This window comes from Lemur catta, chromosome 9 (assembly GCF_020740605.2).
Source record: "Lemur catta isolate mLemCat1 chromosome 9, mLemCat1.pri, whole genome shotgun sequence".
NCBI lineage: Eukaryota > Metazoa > Chordata > Mammalia > Primates > Lemuridae > Lemur > Lemur catta.
The window spans coordinates 66810198-66824946 of NC_059136.1; the positions used below are offsets into that span (position 1 = coordinate 66810198).

Here is a 14749-nt window from a genome sequence, read left to right on the forward strand (position 1 = left end):
CAGAGCTAGAACCTGAACTTAAGTTTAGTGAGCTCAGTCATCTGGGGCCATTTTCTAATTTGGTACTTGAGGATGGTACAGCTTCTCTGCACCACACCTGACTCCATTGTGAGAGAATTCTGACTGCTTTTACCTTCATAACTATTAAAAATTATTTGGCTCTACATATTTTATGCACTTTGGAGTGAAAATGAAGAGAAAAAAATAAGAAATCCAATAAATAATGAATTAAATTTGAAAGTAAGATTTATATAGATAAATTCTAAGATAAAATCTTACTCTTCTTAAGTATATAGTTTTTCATACTAATGATAAATTTTTTAAAAAATAAAATAGGCAAAAAGCAACATATATGTTTCTTTGTAATAAAATATGTATTGTTTAGAAATACACATTGTATAGACAGTATTCCAAAGGGTTAATAATGGCTGTCTCTGAGAGACAGGATTATCGGTGATTACAATTTTTTTCAATATCTGCCTTCTCTTCAATTGCCTTTATGAATCTAATTTTCTGATAAAATAATGAAAAGAAAAATATATTTTAATATCAATTCCATTTTTACTCAGGGGTGAATACATATTTTACTTTATATAATAAATTTTTGAATAAAATTAGAATATTTTAAGAACAGGAATAATTTATTAGATTTTAAAAAGATGAATGATGAAATATCTATGATTAATACATTATCTCTTACTGATTTAAAATATTTTTATATATTCAGATTTGTAATTTATAAAAATACCTTAAAAGGTTGATATTTTATAAGAAATATGATTGGGTTTGCATTTCCCTGATGATTAGAGATACTGAGCATTTTTTCATATGTTTATTGGCCATTTGTCTACCTTCTTTTGAAAAGGTTCTGTTCATGTCCTTTGCCCATGTTTTTATGGGGTTATTTGATTTTTTTCTTGCTAATTTGAGTTCTTTATAGACTCTGGTTATCAGCCCTTTATCAGATGTATAGCATGTGAGTATTTTCTCCCACTCTGTAGGTTATCTGTTCACTCTATTGAGTGTTTCCTTGACTGTACAGAAGATTTTTAGTTTAATCAAGTTCCATTTGTTAATTTTTGTTGTTGCTGTGATTGCCTTTGGGGTCTTGTTCATAAATTTGTTCCCTAGGCCAATATCTATAAGTTTTTCCAACATTTTCTTCTAGAATTCTTATAGTTTCATGTCTTAGGTTTAAATCTATTATCCATTATGAATTGATTTTTTGTGAGTGGTGAGAGGTGCGGATCATGTTTCGTCTTCTACATGTGGCTATCCAATTTTCCCAGCACCATTTATTGAATAGGGATTCTTTTCCCCAATGTTTTTCTCTGCTTTGTCAAAGATCAGATGTCAATATGAGGATGGTTTTATATCTGGGTTCTCTTCTGATTCATAGGCCTATGTCTCTGTTCTTATGCAAGTACCATGCTGTTTTGGTTACTGTAGCCTTGTAGTATAGCTTGAAGTCTGGTAAATTGATGCCTCCTGATTTGTTCTTACTGCTTAAGGTTGCTTTGGCTATTTGGTATCTTTTCTGGTTCCATACGAACTGTAGAACTATTTTTCCTAGATCTGCAAAAAATAATGTTGATATTTTAATGGGGATTGCATTGAATCTGTAGATCACTTTGGGCAGTATAGACATTTTAACAATGTTAATTCTGTGATCCTTGAGCATGATATGTTTTCCCATCTGTTTATGTCCTTCTTCAGTGTTTCTCTATGGATATTTTTTAAGCATTCTTATTATAAAAGGGTGCTGGATTTTGTCAAATGCTTTTTCTGTGCCTATTGAGAGGAGCATATGGTCTTTGTTTTTGCTTCTATTTATGTGGTGAATTACATCTATAGATTTGGATATGTTGAACCATCCTTGCACCTAACCCCAGGGAGAATGGCTTTTATCAAAAAGTCCCAAAACAACAGATGCTGTCATGGATGTGGAGAGAAGAGAACACTTATACAGTCTTGGTGGGACTGCAAACTAGTACAGCTCTATGGAAAATAGTATGGAGGTACCTCAAGGAACTAAAGGTCGACCTACCATTTGATCCAGCAATCCCACTATTGGGCATTTACCCAAAGGAAAAAAAGTCATTTTATCAAAAAGATACATGCACTTGAATGTTTATTGCAGCACAATTCACAATTGCAAAAGTGTGTAATCAACCCAGTGCCCATGAATACATGAGTAGGTTAATAAAATGTGGTATATGTATACCATGGAGCACTACTCACCTATAAAAAAAATGGTGAACTAATACCTTTTGTAACAACCTGGATGGAACTAGAGACCATTCTTCTAAGTGCAGTATTGCAACAAAACGAACACCACATGTGCTTACTGTTACATTGGAAGTAATCAGTTAACACCCATGTACATGTATGGTAGTAAAACTCAACAGAAACTAAGTAGGTGGGAGGGCGGAGGAGGGGACGGGTAAATTTATACCTAACGTGTATAATGCATGCTACCCTGGTGATGGACACACTTACAACTTTGACTAAAACTGCAGAAAAGCAAAACATGTATCAAAACATTTGTACCCTATAATATTCTAAAATAAAAAAAAGAATATGAATGGAATTTACCCGATTAGAAATTGCTTTTGGCTTTTGTTTAAACTTCTAGTATTGAAAACAACATTCAGAATTTTTATCTTAAATATCTTTCAACACCATAATTATCTTTATTTTTTTTTTTGAGACAGAGTCTCACTTTGTTGCCTGGGCTAGAGTGAGTGCCATGGTGTCAGCCTAGCTCACAGCAACCTCAAACTCCTGGGCTCAAGCAATCCTTCTGCCTCAGCCTCCCGAGTAGCTGGGACTACAGACATGCTCCACCATGCCCGGCTAATTTTTTCTATATATATTTTTAGTTGTCCAGATAATTTATTTCTATTTTTAGTAGAGACGGGGTCTCGCTCAGGCTGGTCTCGAACTCCTGACCTCGAGCGATCCACCTGCCTCGGCCTCCCAGAGTCCCACCGCGCCCGGCCCATAATTATCTTTTGAATTTAATTCATACCTGTTAATTTCTACCTTTTTCTTTTAGGTTGCACTTCTCTTAAGTATATGTTTACTTAATTTATCATATGCATTCATATTTGCTAATTATTATTCCACATAATTTAGCTCTTAAATTGAACCATTATGTAATTTGAATAGATGATACTTCCTAATTCATTAATTTTTTCATGTTTACATGTTATTCCTCTACTTTAATATAAAGTTTTATGAGCCTGGATCCTATGCGACATATATTTGATGCCACCCAGGATTTATTTTAATGTTACACAGCACAGTTTTGACAAGCACTTGTTGAGATAGTAATTACCCAGCTCTTAGACTCTGAAGTAGTGGATAGTTAGACAGTGAGACTGGAGAAAAAAGTTTTCCTTTACTTGGTCCTCTTCCCACTGGGTCTGAGTTCTGCCACAATGTCAAGTGGCATCAATCCTCTGGGGTGCTTGGCTGTTGGGTAAAATTTAAAAATACCTTTTCTTAACATTCTTAATATAAAATATTTGATATTTCCCTATTGAAGACTTGGAATAAAGTGAACAACTACACAGAATGATCTCTGTGGTATAATTATACCAGCCAGTGGTGTAACTCAGTCTGAAGCTGAAAGCCTAAGGGCAGGAGAATATGGCTGCCCCAGCTCAAGGAGAAAGAGAGAGAATTTGCTCTCCCTGGGCTTTTTGTTCTCTCCTGCCACTGTCAATGGATTGGAGGATGCTGCCTGCATCTGTGAGGGTGGGTCTTCTTTATTCAGTCTGCCAATTCAAGTGTTAATCTCCTCTGGGAACATCCTCACAGACACACCCAGGAATAATATTTTACCAATTATCTGAGCATTCCTTAGCCCAGTCAAGTGGACACATGAACTTAACCATCACATGGACAAATAAAGTGTATTCCTGCTGTGCTGGAGAGATAGAGCGTGCACGGGCACATGGGAGAGACCCGAATCCCACCTTTGCCCGCCCTGTAGTTGATATGGTCCTCTGTGTCTCTCATCCCGGTACATCTTTCCTTCTTTCTTTTCTTTCCAGTCTGAACAGCACAGCTCTCAATAGGCGATCGTGGAGCAAAATAGGTCAGGAAAGGAAAAATAGGGGACTGGACAGAAAATGAAGGCAGCTGGGTGGACTCTGAGAGGTAGTTTGGGGTGATTTCTGCTCAATCCGCAGGAGACTTGGAGCTCTAAGGGGAAAGGGAAAGGCACGTCCTTCTTTCAGTTCATCTCAAGCCCTGAACATCTAAACTTCCTGGAAACATGAAAACCAGTAGATTCAATTGGTAATCATTTTCACAGGAGAGTCAGGTGCATATCTCCTGTCTCTTTTATAGGTTGCTTTTTTCTTTTCAATAACTGGTATGACTGAGCCTTCCCTACCTTTGCTTGCATTTCCCAAATCAGCCTCTCTGGACAGGTATAGATTCTCTGACAAGGTGGTTATTTATGGCTACATAGATTTTCTGTCTGTTGCTCTTCAGGGTGTGTATTTGTGTTTTATTTTCCCTTTTTCTTCCTTTGCTTGCTTGTTTCACTCCTTGCTATTTCCTCATAAGCAAACAAAAAAAATATTCTCTGTTTCTAGCATACTTTGTTCCCCCCAAACATGTTTGGGCACCTTTTCTCTTAACATTTTACCTCTCACTTACACTACTTGCATGGGAAAATTCACACACACAAAGTGAATAATTTCACTTTGTGAAATAATTTATATTTAAGTTGTGGAAATAACCAACTTGTTTTAGAATTCTACTGGAATATGCCTCATTTACCAAAGTTGGTAAGAACAAATGCGTGCTTAGGTTTTGGGGAGTTTCCAATTTTAGATGAACACTGTTTTATGTTGAGAAATATTAATAAGCTAGGGTTACAGAGGCCTCCTGCAACAGAGGCTTAATAATAATCATAAAGAGACCTATTATTCAAATAAAATTGGAGTGAATTCAGATGGAAAGTGCAGTTTTTTTGATGCTGCCCCATACCTGCTTCTCTGCTAGATATCTTTTGTTATCTCCCCAACGCATAATAGCTTTGGATAGCTAGAATTTCTATAATTGTTCTTCTCTGGTTTCTTTTGTTCTTATAGTTTCCAAACTAATTGCTTTGTAACAATGGTTTCCAAACATGGAAATCCTGATTTACTTGATTATCTAGTCAAAAATGCCTAGTCCATGGGTAGCTGACTCTTTATCAGTGGATGGTTTGCTAGGCCAGCACCCTTCCCCCAACCCATTCTTCACAGCTGTGTCCTTGCTGCTGAGCCTGGTTCATTGCACAAAATAAGAATTGCCTATTTGACAAATAAATAAATAACATTAACAAGTGTGATGGAAACTTTAATGCAGTGGCCTCAGAATTGGAGTTTGAGAACCAGTGCTTTCAGTTTCTTTTTGCTCTGTTTTTCTCATAGGAACGTATGCTTACTGATATTGGAACTTAGGTTACTTAGAATCTTCATCAGCCAATGCTTAATGTATTAGAAGTTTTAATTGAGAAAATGAAGGGAAAATGCTCCAGAATAAGATAATAACAGAAAACTCTTCCTTGGGCCCTTTTGTCATGAAAATGCTATGGTTTTAGGGGTGGGACAAATTTGAAGGAGCTGCAGAAGAAATGAGTCATATAGAACTGTGGCTTATAGCATCATTGTGAAAGGTTTCCTCTTTGAGTTAGACTCCAACTGGGGCACTGGTCAACTCCTATGGGGATAGTGACTTCCACAAAGGCAATGACATTTCTCGTGTGTGCAATTTTGAAAGCTGATGTGTTCCACAGGATCTGCGAGAACGATGGCTGCTAAAACAGACTTGGAATAAAGAACATCGCAGATAGCATGTAGGGCCACCAGAAGGGCCCCCTGAACTTGGAGATAAAAATCAATGTCTGATAACAGAAAAAAAAATAAAAATTAAAGATATGATCTCTGCACACAAAAATAAATTTCAGTGTATTGCTTAGGAGACTAGAACAATCTGATGCTTTCCAGGATGCATTCTTAGAACTGGAACACAATGAAGAGGGTAGTAACAAAAATCACTTGTGCTATAATATAACATGATTGTATAAAGGCTGTGTTAAATATAGATCATTGTCCTACATGGAGCACAAAAAAATTGGAATCTTGAAGGATAAGAATATTTTCATTTGTCCTACCATATGCAGGGAGAAGTGTCCAAAGCAGACAGCATTGTGAATCCAGTTGGCTTCCTTCTCAGTTTTATCCCATGGTGGAGATGAGCGCATTAGGCTATCAGAGCTTAATAGCTCCATTCAGTCGAAAATGCCCAGATAACTCCATTTTCTCTGGTACGAGGCTCACCACCTAACCTATTTAAAGTAATTGTCATTCCACCTACATTTTCCTGTTGGAGAGAAAAGGTTCTGATCAGATAAAAAGGATGATTTCGTCTGTTATCATCATCATTAAGAAACAGCTTCCTACTCATGTTTACTAGTCTTCTGTGACTTTGGTTATTGTGAATCAGTCTTTGGTTGCACTGAAAAAAAGATTTCTGAACCAGAAAAACTGAGGACTTTGCCTTGACCTATGGTGAACCTCTTAAGGTATGCTGCATGCAATTTTCATTCTAAACAGCTGGAAAGCCTCCCTTGCTGATTTGAGGGTGCATCATGGGTTTAAAACTTAGTCTAATAATGCCACTGATACTACTACTACCACTACTACTACTATAGTATCTTACAGTTACCTCACGCTTAAAATTGGTCCATTCTGGACTAAGTGCCTTACATGCATTGTCTTATTTAGCACTCACAAAACTCTGTGAATGAGACACTATAGAAATCCCATTTTACAGATGAGGAAAAGGAAACTTAGAAAAGTTAAGTAACTTGCCTAATGTATAGATAGAGAGTGGTGGAGCTCTGAACCTGCTAATTTCAGCTAGAAAAAAGTTATATGAACTTAATTAAAAGTCCACAACTTGGGACTCAACATCTGTTTATCTACAATGCTCATGACTTTTCCCAACTTTGTGTTAGTTTAATTCTCAAGCTGACTTCCATCATGGTAGCAAAATGGTTGTCGGGGGGCTACAGTCTCCTTGGTCACATCCAACTAGAAGAACGAACCCCTTTTGGGAGTTCTTTTAGAGTAGTGGAGAAGTTTATTTTCTAGACACCCTCAGCAAATGTCTCTTTGTTCCCAATTGAGTCATGTGTCAAGGCCTGAATCAATTACTCTCACCACGTGGGTCAGCTCAATCAAGATTAAGACACAGGTGCAATTAGCTTCTTGTAAGCTATGTGAATTCCAGCTACAGGCTGGAAAGGCAACCAACAGTTGCTATACACTATAAATATAAAATCTTGCCTTAACAGTCTTATTTAATGACTATTTAGATTGAAAGCATCCCCTCAGTAAAACAATGTGCATTTATAAAAAAATTCATCTATTTACAAAAGGATATTATATGGGGTTGAAAAGTGTCCTCCCCTTTCTCCCCAAATTCATGTCCACCCAGAACCTCAGAATGTGACATTACTTGGAAATAGGGTCTTGGCAGTTGTAATTAGTTAAGATGAGGTCACACTGGGCCCTAAGTCCAATGACTAGTGTCCTTAGAAGCAGTCCATGTGAACGTACAGATACACAGAGACACACAGAGGGAAGAAGGCCTTGTGAAAATTGTAGTTATTCTGCCACAAGCCAAGGTACATCAAAATCCACCGAAATCCAGAACAGGCAAGGAAGAGTCTTCCTCTGGAGCCACAGGTGGGAGCATGGCCCTGCTGAAACCTTGATTTCAGACTTCTAACCTTCAAAGCCACAAAGAATAAATTTCTGCTGTTTTAAGTTGCCCAGTTGTGGCACTTTGTTTTTTTTTTTTTTTGACAGAAAAGGAACAGTTTAATTACAATAAATGCAATTAAAAAATCACTGGCTGTATTATTTTAAATGACAAAATATCTCCACCATTTTAATTAAAACCAAAAATTAAAAATGCCTGCTTTTTTCATTTTTTTTTTTTTTTTAATTTTTTTTTTTTTTTTTTTTTTTTATTTCAGCTCATCATGGGGGTACATAAGTTCAGATCATATACATTGTCCCTGTCCCGCCCATCCCCCCGAGTCAGAGTCCCAAGCGCGTCCGCTCCCACTCTCCAGACAGTGCGCCTGGCACTCGCCATGTATTCATACCTCGATCCCCTCCCCCCCCACCTCCCCGGGTCTGCACCCTCAAGCATGACCATTCCCCAGAGGGTGCGCAATGCACTCGTCATGTAGGCATACACCCATCCCCTCCCCCCACCCCCCCATCCCAGTCTGATATCCAATTGGTATCCTTCCCAGTTGTGGCACTTTGTTATAACAGCTCTAAGAAACTAATTCACACACCATGGACAGATATATCCGACAGAGAATGCAAAGGAAGAATATATCTGAAGTTTATGACTGGCAAATCACTAATATCCAGAATATCAAAGGTCCTTTAATAAATCAATAAGAAAAACTAAATAAGCAATAGAAAAAGAATGGACAAAAGATATGAATAGGCAATTTACAGAAAAGGAAACTAAAAAATCTTCTACCTGGTGATGCTCAAAATCAGTAACAATCAATAATGGAAATTAAAAGATCACTTTTCAGCTATTAGCTTAGCAATCATTAAGAAACATAGATCTGCCAACTCTTGGTCAATATATGAGGATACAAGAACTCCTGTGTCCTGTTGGAGAGAGTTTGGATTGGGGCAGCCATTGAGAGAGCATTGTGGAAATAGTTTACTTAAATAAAGTATATGCATACACTTGGACATTAATCTTGCTTCTGGATATAGAACCCAAATAAATTCTTAAGTAGGTCCATAAGGGGACATATGTGACAGGCAGGGATGCTCACCACTGTACTAAGGAAGAATCGCAGTATAAGGCAGCATATGTGAATGGAAATATTATTGAGATTATTATTTTTGGTCGGAGTTGGAAGCAACCTGGCTGTCTATCATGGAGATATTAGGTAAGTGCTAAGGTCTGAATGTTTGTGTCTCCCCAAAATTTATATGTTGAAATCCTAACCTAATGTGATGGTATTAGGAGGTGGGACTTTTGGGAGATGATTAATTCATCCAGGTGGAGACCTTATAAGTAGGATTAGTGCCCTTATAAAATGGACTCCAGAGAGTGTTCTTTCTCTCTCTCTCTCTCTCTCTCTCTCTCTCTCTCTCTCTCTCTCTCTCTCTCTCTCTCTCGTCTCTTTCTCCTTTTACCATGTGAGAGCAAAAGGAGAAGTCAGCAATCTGCAACTCTGAAGCAGTCCTTCACCAGAATCTGATTATACCGCCATCCTGATCTTGGACTTTCAGCTTCCAGACCTGTGAGAAATAAATGTTCATTGTTTAAGTCACCCAGAATATGGTACTTTGTTATAGCAGACTGAACTAACTAAGACAATAGGTAAAGCATGTTACTTGTACATCACAGTAAGTTGTTATGTACCTATTAGAAGCAATGAATTAGAAGTACACATAACAATGAATGGATATTAAAAATATGTCTGTGACAAAGGAACCAACATAATGAAATACATCACAATACCACTTTTTAAATTAATAATAATATCTTCCCACTAATCACAGCACATTTTACAAGAACATATACAAAAAAGAGTACACTAAACAACATGGGATTTAGGGGGCCCAACCCCCTACACAATTGAAAATTTGTGTATAACTTTCGATTTCCCCCAAACTTAACTACTAATAGCCTACTGTTAACTGGAAGCCTTACTGATAACATAAACAGTCAATTAACACAAATTTTGAATGTTATATGTATTATATACTGTATTCTTATAATAATATAATCTAGGGAAAAGAAAATCTTTTTAAGAAAATCATAAGGAAGAGAAAATGTATGTATTATTCCTTAAGTGGAAGTAGACTGTCATAAAGATCTTCACCCTCATCGTCTTCAGGTTGAGTAGGCTGTGGAAGAGGAGGAAGATGAAGGGTTGGTCTTGCTGTCTCAGGTGGGGCAAAGGCGGAAGAAAATCTGCTTATAACTAGAGCCACATAGTTCAATTCTGTGTTGTCTAAGGGTCGACTGTACTAGGCATTTTTTTCCACCATGGTGCATTTTTTTCCCCAAAAGATATCATTTAAAACTTAGCTCAGTGTATAATAAAAGGCAATGTATGTTTTTGTCTCAATCTGGGGTTAAAATAACCTTCCTGGTTTTCCCTTTTCCATTTTGTTCTCAGTTTCCTTTACTTATTAATACATTTAATTTTCTGTCACTCTTCTTCCTTAAATGTTAGTATTCCTCAGGGTTTCATTCTTGGTCCTTCTTTCTTGCTCTTGCAGGGGTGAGGGGAAACTTCCCCTTTGCCCTGAAAGTTTGCTGAAAGATCAACTCACAATAAGGCAGACTAATAAGAGAAAGAGATTTATTTACCTTATGCATGGGAGAATCACAGAGTGATTACCCAGTGTCCTAATGGGGCCCAGAAAAGTATATACCCTCATTTTAGAGGGGAGGGAAAGATGAAGAATATAGATAATTCTGTTGAGGGGCAATAAATGGTTACTAGGGAGAATGAATAAATACTTAGGAGAATGAATGGATGGGGGAAAGAGATTGACTTTTAAATGATTCTCTTTGAAATTAAATTAACCTGAGAGATGGGTATTATATTTAAAATTATGTGGGCGAAGTCTGCTTGCATTCTTGATCTTCTTTCCTGTAATATATTGAGTCTGGTTTTTTAGGAAGAAAGAGGGAAAGCTGCTTCCAAGACCTGTTGATCTGTAAGGGCATTTAATTCAAAATACTTTTTATATCAAGGAGACATATTTTGGGGTGAAATTTCCTGAGCCTCTACCTTCATTTTACAACTATTTCCTGGAAATTGGATTCATATCTATGGCTTCAACAACTGAATCTATCTTGAGCATTCACCTTTCCCATGGCTGTTGATCTGCAATTTCCCAAATGTGTTCTAAAACTCAGCAGGTCTGATTTGGACCCATCTTCCCTTTTTCTTTGTCCTGCAAACATGATCTTTTAAAAAGGTTTTATTACCCCCATATTTCAAGGTAATTTGGGAAACATCCTAGATTCTTCTCTTTTCCTGACTCCGTATATCAATTTATTGTGCTTCAGAAGTACCTTTAAACCCAGCTCCTCTCTGTATCTCTACAGCAACAGAAAGTCACTGAAGGACTTTAGACACAAAAGTGGTGGAGGTGGAATAGCTGCAAGAATGATTACTATGCATTCAGAGAGAGGAATTTATTGAAGAGTTGGAAGTATGGAAACTAGCTGAGAGTTATTGATGAAGTCCAGGGGAGAGATTATGGATGCCTGGACTAAGGTGGTGGCAGTGAACATGCAGGGATATGAATTGTTTTCATAGATAATTTGGTGGTAGAATAGACAGAACTTGGTGATGGACTTGATATGAATGGTGGTAAGGCTGGGAGAACTGTGGTTCTCAGGTTTCTGTCATCAGCAACTGGATGGTTGTTATGCAATCTTCTGAAGACAGAATAGGGAAGAAGTGATCATCTTTGGGAAAAGATTGTGTGACTGCAGTTATGGATATATTTTTTTGAAGGAATTTTGGCATAAAAGTAGAAGTGTTTAGAAATCAGTTCCATAAATAGATCCAATTCTCAGAACTGGGGTCTGGGCTATTGATCCAAATTTGAAAGTGGTTAGAATATGGATGAAATTGATGCCATGGTGGATGGATGAGAGTGTCTAGGAAAAGAAGTGAAATGTATGACACAGTCCTGAGCAACACTCACATTTAATGGTTGGTAGAGGAGAAGGCATCCACAGGAGGGACAGAATGGGAAGACAGAGAAGTTAGAAGAAATACTACAGGGTAATACCAGAGGAAACAGGGAAATAGGCTTCAAGTCAGAAAGCATGTCCATGAGTGTCAAATGGTAGCAGGGTAAGTGCTGAAACCAGGTCCATTGAACTCCTGACATGTGGGTCACTTGAGTGAAGTGGGGTGAATAGAATTTTGGTTTAAGACTAAGAGGGAGGTGAAGAAATGGTGGCAGCAAGTCTAGACAACATTCGGGGAAGGTTAGATAAGGAAAGGTGAAAAGATTTATGACAGTAGGTTGGAAGATTATGTGGCATCCAAGGAGTTTTTTTGTTTAATTTTGTTTTGTTTTAAAGATGTGGTGAAGCAAGCCGTTTAAATGCTTATGGGTAGGATAACCTAAAAGGATCTTTTTTTTTAAACTTAAGAATTTGATTGCTACTTACATGTTTCCACTGGTCTTTATCTTTCTTTCTGTATTGTGTGATAATTACCTACTTACGTGTCAAACTGTGCCAGTGGATTTTGGTTCCCTAGAAACAAAGGATGGCGTCTTATTTTTTTTAAATTTTTCATTGCTTAACACCAAGGCAGGCCCATTATATGCAGTCAATAAATATAATTATAAAATGAGCTTTGACTCCTAGCCAAATCCAATTATTGAACAGCTCATCACTTTTGCAACAAGCTTCTAATGTGAATGAAAACAAGTGGGGCACATTGATTATTATCACCTTAAATAACTCATATCAGAGTTGTTACTTTAAAATAAAGCATAATTTTCATAAAGCACTAGTTTCTTCTGAATACAAATATGTTTTTTAAAAAATTCTTCTTTTTTTTTTTTTTAGAGACACAGTCTCCTTCTGTGGCCCAGCCTGGTCCTGGCCTCAAGCAATCCTCCTGCCTTGGCCTCCTGAGGCTGGAACTATAGCGCCACACCCAGCTAATTTTTTAATTTTTTGTAGAGATTGGGTGAAGCAATCCTACCTGCTTGACCTCCCCAAAAGTGCTGAGATTATAGACATGAGCCACCCCGCATCAGGTCCTGAATATGAAAGAACTTTTAAATAATACCAGCAGGGTTCCTCATTGCACCGTGTGAAAAGAAGTAACTTTTAAAGAAATCTAACAATCAAAACTGTAAGTTTGGAGGAAAAGTATGAGAGAGAGAGAGAGAATAAGAATAAAAAAAATCCTGAACAAATAAGAATTAAACAATTAAAGAACAAGAAGCAAAGGAAAGCATATATCTCTGTCTCTAGAAAGGGATCCTTTAAAAATGGCCATCAGCAAAATTTAAATGATAATTATTCTTCATAGAATCATTTTACAAAATGTTGATTGTTTCTTTCAATCTATCCTTGTAGTTTATCTCAGTTATATATCTTCCTTGTTATGTTTTACTCTCCATTTAATCTTTTTTTATATTTTATGTCAGCATTCTAAAATATTATATACTCCTTTTGTAATTTGACAGTATTTTTTATTTAGTGGCTGCTTCATGGTATTTAGAAGTTATTATGCGATTTAAGCAAGAGACATGTTTCCTAGCTGTTGCTGATTGCCATTTTGAATTTAACTTAGACCATTAACATACAATTAATTTAAAAGTTTAATCACTTAGTGTTTCAACACAATGCTGTTTACATGCTAGGTCTTTTCCTTATTTAAAAATAATCATGTCCATGTTCTCTTAGGATGAAATATAGTCTTTACAATTTACCAGATGTGAAATGACATTTTCTCCATTCCTAAAGACCTTCTGATACTTACAAATGAACTCTCATCAGTGAGGTTATATCTTATAATCTTATAAGAAGTTCAAGTCAGTTTTACTGAATTATTCTAAATGCTACAGTTTCAGCATGCAGAATTTATAAGTATTATAAAACAGATTTTTGCAGCATAGTCAAACTTAGCTTGGACATTTCTTAAAATATGATTTTCTTTCAAAATTTCCACCAATATTGCTAATTCAACTATTTTTTTGTATCTTGAGAATACCATATTCAAATAGGAGATGTGCTTTTTTCTTTCTTTGACCATTTAAAGTTCTGTTTTCCTCTGTAATGTTTTGGAGTCTGGTTTTGAGAGATGGCATTACCTTGTTGGGTACAAAAGATGCATTAGCTATTTGACTCTGTTTTTAGCTGCTTTCCCTTCTGGGTCTAAAAAGGAAGACATTAAAAAAATTTCTCTTTAAATGTACTTGAAATGTGGACCATGATCACTTTAGCCTGTAGTTATCTTGTAGTAACAACTAATAGCTTACAGTCTGAATTGTGTTAATAAATTTTACTTATTCTGACAAATTTCCCAAGTTCAACATTTATCCCTCAATTATATACATATATTATACATTAAATATATCTAATGACAATAAAATGGACACATAACAAAATTCTGATTGCCTCAACTGAGTCATTTGTCCAACAAATAGTTATTTATTAAACATCAACTGTTTGCCAAGCATCATTCTACATGCTGAGGTTATAATGTGAACGATACACATATAGGCAAATATTCTGTCCTTTTAGACTTTGCCTGTCCGTGAAGGGCGTAAGACAATGAGCAGGTGAAAAAAAATAGAAATTTAAATTTCAAATAGTGAGTAATAAAGAAAGTAAAAAGGAGATAGAGGTTGATTATTTGGGTGGAGAAGGGCCTTTTAACCTGAGACCTGATTGATGATGAAAAGCAACCAGCCATGCAAAAAGCTAAGGAGGACCAACCTGGGCAGTGGAAACAGCAAGCTCTAAGGTCAGCCAGGCTGAACCCTATTAGGTAGGAGAAATAAGGCCAGTAATGTTGGCAAGACAGAGTTCATTAAGAATATTTTTTCTTCTAAATTGAAAGACAATTGAAATAAATCACAAAACAATTATTCAATCAATTAGCAATTATTTATTCTAAACTCACTATGCA

General features: G+C 36.5%; 1 long non-coding RNA gene across 2 annotated transcripts in view; it reads left to right on the forward strand.

The window, feature by feature from the left end:
• Positions 1-12915, forward strand: part of LOC123645001 — a 33952-nt gene extending 21037 nt beyond the window's left edge. The window contains exon 4 of one of the 2 annotated variants that reach the window (XR_006737361.1): positions 12673-12915. This is a non-coding gene — a long non-coding RNA (uncharacterized LOC123645001). Of the gene's footprint in view, positions 1-5800; positions 6289-12672 lie in introns of those variants that run through there. The other variant, XR_006737360.1, reaches the window with a different exon arrangement.
• Positions 12916-14749: the final 1834 nt, after the last annotated feature.